Raw genomic sequence first — 13,050 nt, forward strand, 5'->3', positions numbered from 1 at the left:
GATTTTAGTGAGGATTACCCTGAAAGAGTATCTGTACATTTTTCATTGGGGCTGATCAGTGTATACAGTGAAAACAGAAATCAGTTTTTGCACCTCCCATGCGTAAATATTACAATAATGCACCATATTGCACAGAATGGAAGTCAGACTTCATATCAGGACCCTGAAAGCCCTGTGTGATGTAGCTTTTGCCTGTCTCCTAAATTATATTTCATATGACACATCAGTCTTACTTTAGTCCTGCTAGCTTCCTTCAGTCCTTCAACAAGCCATGTTTTTGTCCACAGGGACTTTGTTTTCATATTTTTCATATCTGAAATACTATTGTAGATATTTAAGGCAAATGAGGCAAACAATAGTCAAATATAGTATTCTGAATGAGTTTGTTGTTTTGTTTAATTTAAAGAGGGAATTTATTAGAAGAATACAAAGGTTCTTGCAGGGTTTTCAACAGCTGCAATGGGTTAGTAGCTAGAATCACACCTTTCTGAAAGACAGACCATTCACATATATGGTAATCACAAACTTCCTCTGGGTTTTACAAAATCACGAAGAGAATATCTTAAAGGATGTTCCTCCCTGTATAGTGTACAAGAGACTAGAATGAGGATTCGTTTCTGCTGGCTTTTTTGTCCTTATAGTCATTTATGTTGACCTCAAACTTGTCAAGCACATGTTGGCAAACATTCATGAGCTGATTCAGGTGTCTCTAAAATGGCTCAACAGTTGGAAGAGCACTTTGAGTCTGCAGAAATTAATGTTACTCTGTGCAAGATGAGTTCTAATGTAGCCATAGATTTCCACCTCCAGGTTTTTCATGATCGTGTAGCAAAGAGAATGTCCTCGGGTACGGTCCTCCTCATGCAAAACAAATATTACATGGTGCCTGTCTGTTACAGCTGCCTGAACCATTTCCAGAGCTGTCTTCCTCACCTTTGGCCACTGAGGTCTTCAATCCAGATATTTTTCTCTCCAGCTCTTGGTCCTCTTCCATGGTGGGGGCAGCATCCCGGGTCTTCAGTAATGCCAGTGGATGGGATCTTCTGCTCTATATTGTGGACAGTTGTGAGTGAAGCAGAAAGCCTGAGTGAGTTTAATGATAACACAGTATGATATAAATTGCTTCACGAACATAATCCTCTTATTCTTTAAGCACATCCCACCTTTTTAAGGAAGGAGGATAACCATGAAAGAAATGCATCATGGAAGTCAAAAGGTGAAGTGATTTTAGGAATGTCAAATGCTACCAACAGGATAAAGAAAATGAGGACTCAAAGTTGGCCAATGGATTTAGCAAGTATAAATCACTGCTTATATTACCAAAAGAAGATTCTGGAAAGAATTAAAGATTAATATGTGACTGAATGAGTTCCAGGAAGAAAGGGGTGAGAGAAAATAGAGATAGTATACTCAATCCTTCACCTTTATGAATATAACAAATTTTGAAGAAATAATTTTGCACATCTTGAAATACTTCAAGGAATCCTACCAGCCATATATTTAGAATTGTTTTTGTTAAACTCTATTTTCAGATGAAGAAATTAAACTGTAGAGTAAACGTGTTTTTGCCTTTTACTTCTACTTTAAATAATTTTCACCAAGAAATACTTAGTCTTTCCTTTCTCTGTGCTACGTAAATGCTTTATGCAGACCTTATCTGTGAGTTTCTCGTTTGCAGTCATCTTTTATTCTAATTCCTAGCACTATGTCTGGGACATAGTACTTTCATAAGAAATATTCGTTTCATTAGAACACAACCAGGGAGTTCAACCAGTTAGTTGTTACAGGAATAGTATAGTAACAAAGACCTTCAGAAATTGTATGAGAACGTTTTTATTTGAACTTTGGTTCAATATGGCAAGGAGATTGATTTTTGATGCCCCACACAGGATTTGGAGCATAGGTGTATATACTGAAGCCCCAACCTTGCTAAAATACCAAGGCCTCCCTAATCCCACCCACGTAACTGTCAAGTCATATGTATGCCTTCATACCTGTGGAGACCTACCATAACTGAGCCATCCCTAAACTGAGATTCAAACATGGCTAAAGTATCTGGAAAACCAAAGAAGATCTTGTAGAAGAGATCATTTATATTGACTGACTTACTTTTTGCTCTATTATTTTTGCTGATGTAATTATAAGAAGAAGGTTTGTACTATAGATACAGGGAAAGCAAATGGAGCATTTTTAGGGAAGAACAATGTATGTTCCTCCTTCAGATCCATGGAGAGATCTGGTTATGAACCCTTTGGAGAAATAAGTTTCAGGCAGAAGCTGGAGGAGACACCTTCATAAGGGACACTGTACAATAAGGGGCACAGGATGGTGACAAAGCAACCCAGAATGCAGACAGCTAGGTATTTTCCCAATTCTGTATGACACAGAGTGGTGCTGGATCTCCGTGAATGTTCTAGTGCAGTGCAGATGATGCAAACACAATAGTGGTGGAGAAGTGATAGAAGTTTGACCCTGTTATGTAATACATAACTAGTAGACCCAGGAGTACTTAACATGTTTGGGTATGAGCAACATCATCAGAAGCTATTGTTTAATTTGTGAATGCATATACTAAAATACTGCAGGACTCTCTCAACTAATTTAATTGAATTTTACTTTAAAGGAACATATGTAGGTGGGGACAAGAGATATAAAAATTTGAGTCATTATTCTTTTTGTTGTTTTATTCACATCACGGCATCAAGGAGAGAGGCAAGAATTCTGGATGTGTGACTATCTATGATTGTTACTTTTACCAAATTACTCTAATTTACCTGGAAGAGTTAAGAACATGTTCCTCAAAAGACCAACTGAGCTTTTCCCAAAGCACAAAACATGGCTTAGTCACTAATGAAACTGAGTGAAAGAAATTCCACGAACATCTGGAGAACAATGAAATCATGCTAAATAAAGACAAGTGGAATCATTTACAGTAAATCATGCTGGGTAAAGTTGATTTGGTGGGGTTTTTGACAGTTTATAAAATTAGTGCATGGAGGGAGAACTATGGATAATAAATGTCTAAGTTTTAATAAGGTGGTTGATATAGTGATACAAGTAAGTGTATAAAAATTGTCAAATGTTCTGATAAGAACACAATAAAATGGGTTAGAAACAAACTAAGATATCGTAAGTGTGGATAATGATAGATGAGAGTAGGACCTTTGAAGTACCAGAAAATGATTCTTGGCTCTTTTAAATGCATTTCTGACCATAAATGTAGGGCAAATAGGGTTTAAATTAGATTGGCAGATTATATCAGTTTGGAAGTGCTGTAAAAACCAGTTTGGAAAGAGAATGCTATAACTGGATGTAAATAAGTTAAGTCTGTGGGCAGAAAAAGAACAAATGAGATTCAATTTGTACAAGAGCAAGCAGGAAAAATATTACTAAGCAACTGTATAACAATACCATTTCTTGCTAAGAGAAGTGATGGCATATAGCACTGTACAATATATAGCATGCCTAGTAAATGTATATTTTTATGAGGTTATTGCATAGCAAGCCAAGAACACAAACTACTTTCTGGAATCAGGTTGGTTATCCAAGGGAAGGCATTGAGTTCTGCTCGGACTGCACACTGGAGTCAGCATGTTTGGCAGGTAGGCCAGCTGAATTTCTTGTTTCCATCTCTATCTGGCTCCTTCTGATTTTTGGAGCCTTTTCTGCATGTTAGGAAACAGGCAGCAATTATTTCTTATTAGTATAGCAGCATGTCCATAATACTCTCTGATATTCAGTCAGAGGCTACATTTAAGTTGTAGCCCAGTACATACTGCTCATATTGTCTCCTCAAGTGTATTTTTTATTATCTGTCAAATATTATTTCATAGAGTAAGTGCACAACTTCTATCCACCCTGTGTGGTCTAGAAGAAAATGAACAAAGAGAACTCCTGTTTGTGATTTGCTGGGCCACAGGTATTGTAGTTAAGGGTAGATGCACAATTTCCTCCAAGTTAAAACCATGTAATTTGTGTCCAGTTTCAAAAACTGGAGTTCAAATAAGAAAACAAAGTATTATGTATGTGTCAGAAAAGGGAAGTAATGAATTATGTTGGAAGTTAGGATGTGAGCCACTCAAGATGTGAGTACATGACACGTAAAACATGAATGAAAATAAACAAGGAAACTTTCACTTTATGTATAGTTAAAATATGGTTTGTTTATTATCCCAAAACACTGCTGTTAGCTTCTTTATAGCCTTAGTAATTGCTCTATAACAGCAATTAGGACTCGGCACATTTCCTTACACCTAATATTCATGCAATAAAAAATATTACCCAAATAATTAATTTTTTAAATCTACTAATTCCTTCCCTCTCTTTCAAAGTACCTGACTTCAGGTCTTAGAATATCAGCTTAACTCAAAGAACAAAGGTGATCAAAATCCCCTGAAGACAGTAGATGCAGTAAAGAACACCATTAGAATTGGATGGTAAAGGAAAAAAGTAGGTCAGAGGAATTGACACTGAGAAAACCCCATCGTAAATACACAAGAATGGCCAGCATGGAGAGACAAGAAAAACTTGTGAAATAAAAACGTGATTCAAATGCGGACCCATCGTGACTTATAAGAGGGTTATTGTGATGATAAGATTAAAGTCATTTACATCTGGTTTCCTAAATAAGAGAGCAATTCAACATCTTCTGAGTTTGTCAGATGCTTGAGTATTCACAGTTACCTTTGGCATTTGATTAACTGGGTAAAAGGAAAAGTCTTGAGGCCTCATAACTGGGCAAATTAGTGTTGGAAAGTAATTTGGGTCAAAGTCAAGAATGCCAATGTCAATTAAGAAGGAAGGAAGGAAGGATGGATTCAGGATATCATGTTTTCTAAAAAAGTGATATTTATGAAGAAGAAATTAGGTTAAAATCATGCAGTTTGCATTTACATTCTTAGTAAGTGATAAAATTATGAATAATCATAAAGAACTAGGCACTGAGGTTGAGATTTCACAGATTTGAGCAGAAGTTGTCAGCATTCCAACAGAAAAAAATAAAACCTAGAAGATATAACTGTTGCCTTGACCACTCACAGAGTTTATACCACCACCAAAAACTCAACCTCATCTCGAAAGTTTCCTTTTTATGAGCAGTCATTGATTTTCCCTAAATCACACAGAAAATGAGTTATATTTTACATATATTTTTATCTTTATTGTTGAACTACAGACAGGTTGATGTTTGAAAAGAACTGAGTTTGTAGCTAATAATAAATAACATTTAAAATTGTATTAAAATAAAATAAAAAGTTTTAAGGGGGAAATGGGGGAAGGGATTTCAGGAACAGCTATAAAGGACACATGTACATAACCAAGGAGGGGTGGGATCAGAGGAGGGAGGTGGGGATGGCTGGGGTGGGGGGAAATGCAGACAACTGTACTTGAACAACAATAAAATTAAAAAAGTAAATGCCTTACAATTGTAACTTAATAGTTATTGCTGATTCCTTAACATGTGAAAATGAGGCAGAAGCATGCTATGAAGGTTGCAAAAATGAGTAAGTGTTGTTCCAAACTCTCAGGAAGTATGTGATATAAAGGTAGACATGCAAAGCTAACTCTAAGTAAACAGAAGACAATTAGCAACAAAATACAGCAGTAAGATCCTACAACAGTTTGGAGGATTAAGCATTTCCAAAATCATCCCAACCTTGTATGTAAAGTAGGATCTTTAATTGATAAATATTAAAGGATGAAACAAGCCATTCCACCAAGGGCAGATTCCCAAACAAAAGGCTCATTTTGTCATTATTGTTTTTTTTAATTCATTTTGTTCAGTTAAACTTTCACTTTTATAATATGATCTAAAAAGATAGGAAAGTACTCTTTCAAAGATGAATCAAAAACATATTCCTAATTTCTCTATTTCATTTTTTTGTATTGTGTTTCCAACGCTACTCATTGCCATCTGGAAGAGAGTATTCAACGTTGTCAATGAAGCTGCACTACTGTGTGATGGAACTTGCCATTACTAATATCACATGACAAAACATAGACCTCTCTCCAGCCTGGGAGATGTTACTGACTCCTGATTTTCTCTTTGGTTTATTTTAGTTCTACTTCATTTTTCCTGGAATCCATTTCCCATACCTACCATATTTTTTGGACTATAAGATGCACTTCCCCACCCCCCAAAAATTTGGAAGGAAAATGGGGATGTGTCTTATAGTCCAAATGTAGCTTACCTGGCTCACTTGGGCGGGGGCGGGGGCGGGGTGGGGGGTGGGCGGCGGTGGAGCGGGGTTTTTTCCTGTTTTCCTCCTCTAAAACCTAGGTGTGTCTTATGATCCGGTGTATCATATAGTCCAAAAAACATGGTATTTCCTTGAGATTTACTATGGCTGAAGTCATGGGCAGTTTTGTTGTTTACTTGTATGAAATATGCAATTTATCATTTCCTTTTACTATAGATGACATGAGAATTCATTCATTCCTCATTCTATATAGATTGTTTACTTCTTGTGCACTAGACAATGGTTTTTTGAATGAGAAACATGGTACTGAATAACACCAACAAAGTTGCTGCCTTTCCAGAATTCACAGTCTAAGGCAGGAGACAGACAATAGACCTAGATACCAAAACTAATAGGTGAATAAAATTCTGGGTGCTAATAAGTATCTCAATTAAAACACAGAAGGGCAACATTACTAATTTTGATAGGATCCTCAGGAAAGGCTACTTTGAGTAGTCAACTTGAGACTGGAAGGAAGGGAGGGGATATAGCCTGTCATTCAGAGTCAAATATGAGTTGTATTGTATACAAACAGAGTTCCCTGGGGAGCAAATGAAAAACCCTGTTAGCAAGAAATGTTCAAGGAACAGCTGGTGAACAGGTGGCTAAAGGGCAGTGAGACAGGCAGGGAGAGTTGGCAATTGACACAGAGGTAGTAAAGAACCAAATATTAGTTCTTTCTTTCTTTTCCATCATTTTCATCAACGTTTCTGGAGTCTCATGAAAATATACTAGTGCACCCACTGTCTCAGGCCTTGGCTCAGCTTTACCTTTTTTGTCCTCTCCTTTCTAGCTTTGGACTTCTAATCATTTCTCTCTTCTTTCACACATAGGTATGATTTATTGTGTTTGTGAAATAATTATGAACAAATATATTTGTATTTGTCAAGAGATTTTACATATAGTTTATTCATAAATTTCACCTTTATAGCAGTAAATCAGGTAAAAACATAGAAAGGTGTTAGTAATAATTTGAGGGTAGGTATAAGGGACAATAGAAATCTATGATAACAAATGCAAATTTAAAAAGAACATATTTCATAATGAAGGTCTTCAAATACAAAGAAGGTAGTGAGGAAACTCCACCATAAGCTGGGGAGGGCAAGAAACCACTATGGTCTATTTTCCAACAGCCATGGCCAACTACTGTCACTTCATACATCAGATCACACTCAATGAAGGGGCCAAACCACAGTACCTTCAAAATGGAGATTTAAAAACATCCATATCATGATTTCTTGAGGATTCCCTGTCATTTTCACTCATCAATCTCTGATGAATGATAAGTCACTCTAACATAATTTGTCCTTTGATCCAAGAGCCAGAGAGAAAAAGTTATGTTTAATATCACAACTTCACTTTGTCTTTTTATGGTTGGTGTTCTCTAGGTTAATAGAGAGGGTTAGGGAAGGAATACAAGCAAGAAAGAAAAGAATAAAACTTAAATCTATTCTTTGTCCTTTTTTTGGTCCATAAATAATCTCTGGGCAAAATTATATATTATAAGGAAATGCACTACAAAATTTAATTAGGGTTTTTAAAATTCAAGCCCAAGATATTATTTTACTGAATTTATATAGGGAATAGGAAGCTTTAACTCAAAGGAAATAATTCCGTTTGTAGCCAGTTCCTCAGAAGAGGTAGGCCAAGCCACATTTACCCTCAAGTTAAACTAACATTAATATTAATATTAATTATATAATCCACTCTAGCACTGGCTGGTAAATTGACCTAAGAGTTGTTCTTCATGATACTAACATTACCTGTAGCCTGAGGTTCTTAGGAAAGCTAAATGACCTATGCAGAAATAGTTTAGGTAAGAAGAATGACCTAGACTCTAACCTCAGTCTTTTATGAATTCCCTCGAAGTTCACTAAGCAATGTGGACCCTGCCCTTCCTTTGCCTGGTCTTAGAAAATATTGTTCAATCTCAAGGACATCTGTCTGGATGCCCTTTCCTAAGATATTCCAATGCCTATGGGAAGACTTCTGGTATCAACACATGTAAATAACAGCTTGTACCCTGATTCTTCCTACCACATTAACATAATGCCCCATTAAATTTCTTTCAAAGAATCACTATTCAAAAGTATCTAGTTTATTTATTGGTTCCTGTTTTTATATATATTTTCATGTGCTAGAATGCAATCACCATGATTGTAGCTATGTTATTATTTTCTAGTTAATTTAGAACAGTTCCTGCCAGATGTACTGTTTAACAAACATTTTGAGACTTTCATTTAAGATGATTGGAAAATTAAAAGAAAGTTGCAAAGAAAGAACAAAGGATGCTCATATGCCTTTCATACAAATTCATCAATTGTTAACATTTTGCCCCATTTGTTTTATCATGTTTTTGTAAATATTTATGTCTATCTATCATCCATCATGTATCTACATATATGTGTTTCTTAAGTGTATTTTCATGCATAGCCTCACTTTTGGTAGAAAACTCAAGAAATTTATTATTTTAACAGTATTATTAACTAATCCAATGTCCATATTCAAATTTCATAATTACCTCAAAATATTCTTTTAACATATTCAGTTTTTTTAATTTCTTTTTTTAAATTTATTTATTTTTTATTTTTATTCAGTTATAATTGTCTGCATTTTCTCCCCATCCCTCCACCCCACCCCAGCCAGTCCCATCTCCCTCCCCCATTTCTACCCTCCCCTTTGATTTTATCCTTGTGTCCCTTATAGTAGCTCCTATAGACCCCTCTCCCCACTATCCCCTCCCCACTCCCCTCTGGCTATTGTTACATTAACATATTCAGTTTTTTCTGATGTAGTATCCAGTGTAGAATCAATCATACATTGCATTTAGTTCTCATATGGTTTTAATATTCTTTAATCTTGAATAGTTTCTCAGCTTTTCTTTTTCTTTCATGCCCATGAAAAATTTTCAGACATTTATTTAAGGGTTCAGTTATTTTATATAATGCTAATGAGTGGTTTTTGTTTTTTGGAATTTGAATACATGAATACCAACTGCCATCTAGAACAGTCTTGTTCTTATATAAAGATACATGGTAATTGAAAATATAGCAGGGGGATCAAAAAAACAGAATTATCTTCTGGAGGGCTGGCCCCTTATAGTACAGACTTCTCCCCCTAGGTGAGTGTTCTAGGAACCCATCTGTATCAGTGTACCAGCTGGTGTTGTGGTGAGAGGCTGCATCCGGCTTCAGTGAATTTTTTTTTGAAGACTCTTTCAGTGCATTTGCCCATTTCATGATGAGTGATTTACAAGTGCATCTGCCCATATCATGTTCAGTGTTCATCCATTTTTGACCAAAAACATTATGACCCCCATGCTCCACCCTCTCCATCCATTTGATCTCACCCTGAGCAACTTTTTTTTTGTTTCCCTGGATGAAAAAGGTCCTCAATGGAAATTGTTTTTCAGATATAGAAGAGGTGAAACAAAAAGTGACAGAATCACTAAAGGGCATCAAAATCAACGAATTTAAACAGTTTTGAGAAGTGGAAAAAACATCTCCATAGGGGGTATTGCATCAAATGGAGAGTACTTTGAGGGTGACTGAAGTTTAAACATGTAAGAATTAATACACAATTTTTATAAATAAATTCTGTTTTTTGCCCCCCATATGTATATTTTCAAAACTTCATCCACTCTGAGAGCTAAGAATAAAATGGATAATAAGCCATACTTTTGGAATACTATTCAGCCATAAAAAAGAAGAAAAATTTACCCTTTGTGACAGTATGGATGGACCTGGAGAATATTATGCTAAGTGAAAAAATCCAGTCAGAGAAAGACAAATACAATATAATTTTATTTATATGTGGAATCTAATGAACAAACTGAACTAATAAGGGAAATGGGGACAGACTCATAGATGGAGAGCAGGATGACAGCTTGTTGGGAAGAGGTTAGGGGGTGGAGGGATTGAGCAAAAAGGAAAAAGGACTCGTGGACATGGACAACAGTGTGGTGATTGCTGGGGGGATGGGGGTATAAAGGGACTAAAAGGTAATGTAAAAAATACAGTAAGATTAAACTAAAAATGAACACATAAAAATGAAATGAAATGAAATGAATGAAATGATGGTAAAGAACAAAAAAAGGTATAATTTTGGAGAGTCTTAATTTGCTATCTCCCAAAGTTCTCAATTTCCAAAACTAAATAAATAATGTCAACTGATTTAGCTACTTAATATACACTATGAAAATTTAAGTAAGCTGTTAGACTATATTTTATGTGGGCATTCTTTAAAGAGTATACATCAATAAATACATCAATCTTGTTAAAAATCAAGACTTTCTAGCTTTATTTTCCAATTTCATGTTCTACAATTACACTTGCTTGAATATAAAAGCAAAGGAGATATTGTCTGACTTTGGGTTTATTTTCTACGGAATTTTCAGGATGGAGTTTTCCATATACCAGCACATAGTTCTCCAAAGGAGAGAGTCCAAATGTGATGTGCCAACAAAAATCAATTAACAGTCTCAGATTCTGTTAATTTTATCATGTCCTGGCCATTATATCAACTTGACATCCATGAAGAAATTGGCTGAATACTCAGTTTAAGTAAATTTATTCAAACAACTGGGAGCTAAGAATTATTTTGTTTCATACATTATTGACAGCCTCACCATCAAAAGGTCTTAAAAACTCTTGTCTCTCTGTTCAATTTTTCCCTTATCTAATGGGAAAACAGTCCTCATCCTTTTAGACTGTTCAGTGGTTCCCAATGGTGGATATTTATTGGAATAAACTGAGGAAATTTGAAAAACTAGCAATTCTTGTGCCCCACCACTAGTAATTCTGGCATAATTGGTCTGGAGTGGACCCTTAATCATTAGTGTTATCTTAAAAGAACTCCAGATACTTCTTACTTGCAACCAGAGTTGAGAATCACTGATCCGAACCAAAGAAATTCCCATCACCCAGTGACATCAATCAGTGAACGAAAGGTCAAGTCAGGCTTCCCCTTGGCAATGATCCTCATTGACTAAACCATATGATCACTGCACAAAGAATGCTTATAGGAAAAACAAAATACCATATTTTGCCATATATAATGTGAAACCATGGTCTTGGCCCAAACTTTCAGGGAAACAGTCTCTCATTTTAATTTTTTAATTCAATTATTTATTTATTTATATTTAGGAACAAAACCAATTATCATATTCCAGGATATTATTTTGTATACGGACATTGTTTTCGAGAATTGCACTTTAATGCATAAGCATAAATAAATGAATTAAAAGCATTTATATAGCCCTCGCTGGTGTGGATCAGTGGGTTGAGCACCGGCCTGCGAACTGGAAAGTTGCTGGTTTGATTCCCAGTCAGGATACATGCCCGCATTGTGGGCCAGATCCCCAGTTGGGGGTGTGCAAGAGGCAACTGGTTAATCTTTCTCTCTGTCTTTTCCCCCCACTTTCCCATCTCTAAAATATTAATAACATCTTTTAAGAAAACATCTGTATAGATATGGAATTAGTACTACCCATGTATAATGTGCATCCTTATTTTTCCCTCAAAAATTTGCTCAAAAAAGTAAACATTATACATGGCAAAATATGGTATTAACCTCAGTGTATTACATTATATTCCTTAAAATATTTAGAAATGAGCATTAGTTATAGAAGCAAGGAACTTGACAGCTTATTGATTATGTAAATATGTTCTCTGCATTTATTTGAAATGAACCAATTAGTGAAAGGGTTGGCAAACACTTTCTCAAAAGACCAGATAGTTAAAATTTTAAGCTTTGCTGGCCACCTGGTCTGTTGTAACTGTTTAACTCTGCTGTTGTAGTAGAAAAACAGCCATAGATAATACATGAAACAATGGATGAGGCTGTGTCACTAAAAAACATTGTTTACAGAAACCAGTGGTGGGGCAGTGGGTTACTTTGCAGACACTTTAATTAGTAGAGCAAAATATGTCCTGTATATAATACATACACATATGTCTAAATGCACATGTTTTTATTTACACAATGAAATTGAGTGCCTCTTTCAGCAAATTGAGCACTACAATGTAAATCTGCAAGGGCTATGGATGAATTGTATATATATTGGAATCAACCACATCTTTTATTTTTAAGCAGCATGTCATGGAATACATACTAGAGAAACTCTTTCCATGCCTCCTTTACTTAAGTAGACTCTCCTCTGAAAGTATGTGGTATAGTTATTCCTAAAGGGTATCAATCAATTGAAAACTTAAGCTATTTATTAAGTCAGCACACTTCAACTCAATAAGTAAATACTCTCTTATTTGTTTGGCTGGGTTCTTGGATGTGAGATACTTCATGCCATCCCAACACAGAGCTCATCATTTCAAAGAAGGCACAGTGGTCAGGTTTCAAGCGATGTTCTAGTTGTTCCCTATGGTGAAGACAGAGCTTCATCATCAAATCTAAGTGCACTTAATTTAGGAAAAGAGACAGACAGCTGGTTAAAGTTTGATGTCAAAGTAATATACAGTGAACTGAAGAAGAGAAATGTTTCTAAAGTGGTCTAGACAAATGGACTCTGAAGTCAATCTCATCTTTTTAAAGATCGCAGCCCCAAGGACTTCTGGTGATTTTCCCTCATGACATCCCCTGACATCTAATAATAGACATAGACACTTGGAAAAATAAAGAACCAGCAACGTCAGCCTGACATAACCCCAACTCCTTCTGTGCTATTTAAACTACCATGCTTCGAGACCTCTTTTATAGTCATTTGTTAACCTTTTCCCTCTTGTATTGTGAAATTTGTACTGCATATATCCAAAAATGACAGTTACAGGAAGGGTGTCCCACATAACCTCTGAGATTAAGA

The 13,050-nt window shown here is 35.7% G+C and overlaps 1 pseudogene; it reads right to left on the reverse strand.

Moving 5' to 3' along the window:
* Positions 1 to 598: 598 nt before the first annotated feature.
* LOC112313230 (DNA-directed RNA polymerases I and III subunit RPAC2-like) lies at positions 599 to 994 on the reverse strand (annotated as a pseudogene).
* Between the last annotated feature and the right edge of the window lie 12,056 nt (positions 995 to 13,050).

Source organism: Desmodus rotundus, chromosome X, assembly GCF_022682495.2.
Source record: "Desmodus rotundus isolate HL8 chromosome X, HLdesRot8A.1, whole genome shotgun sequence".
Taxonomy (NCBI): Eukaryota; Metazoa; Chordata; class Mammalia; order Chiroptera; family Phyllostomidae; genus Desmodus; species Desmodus rotundus.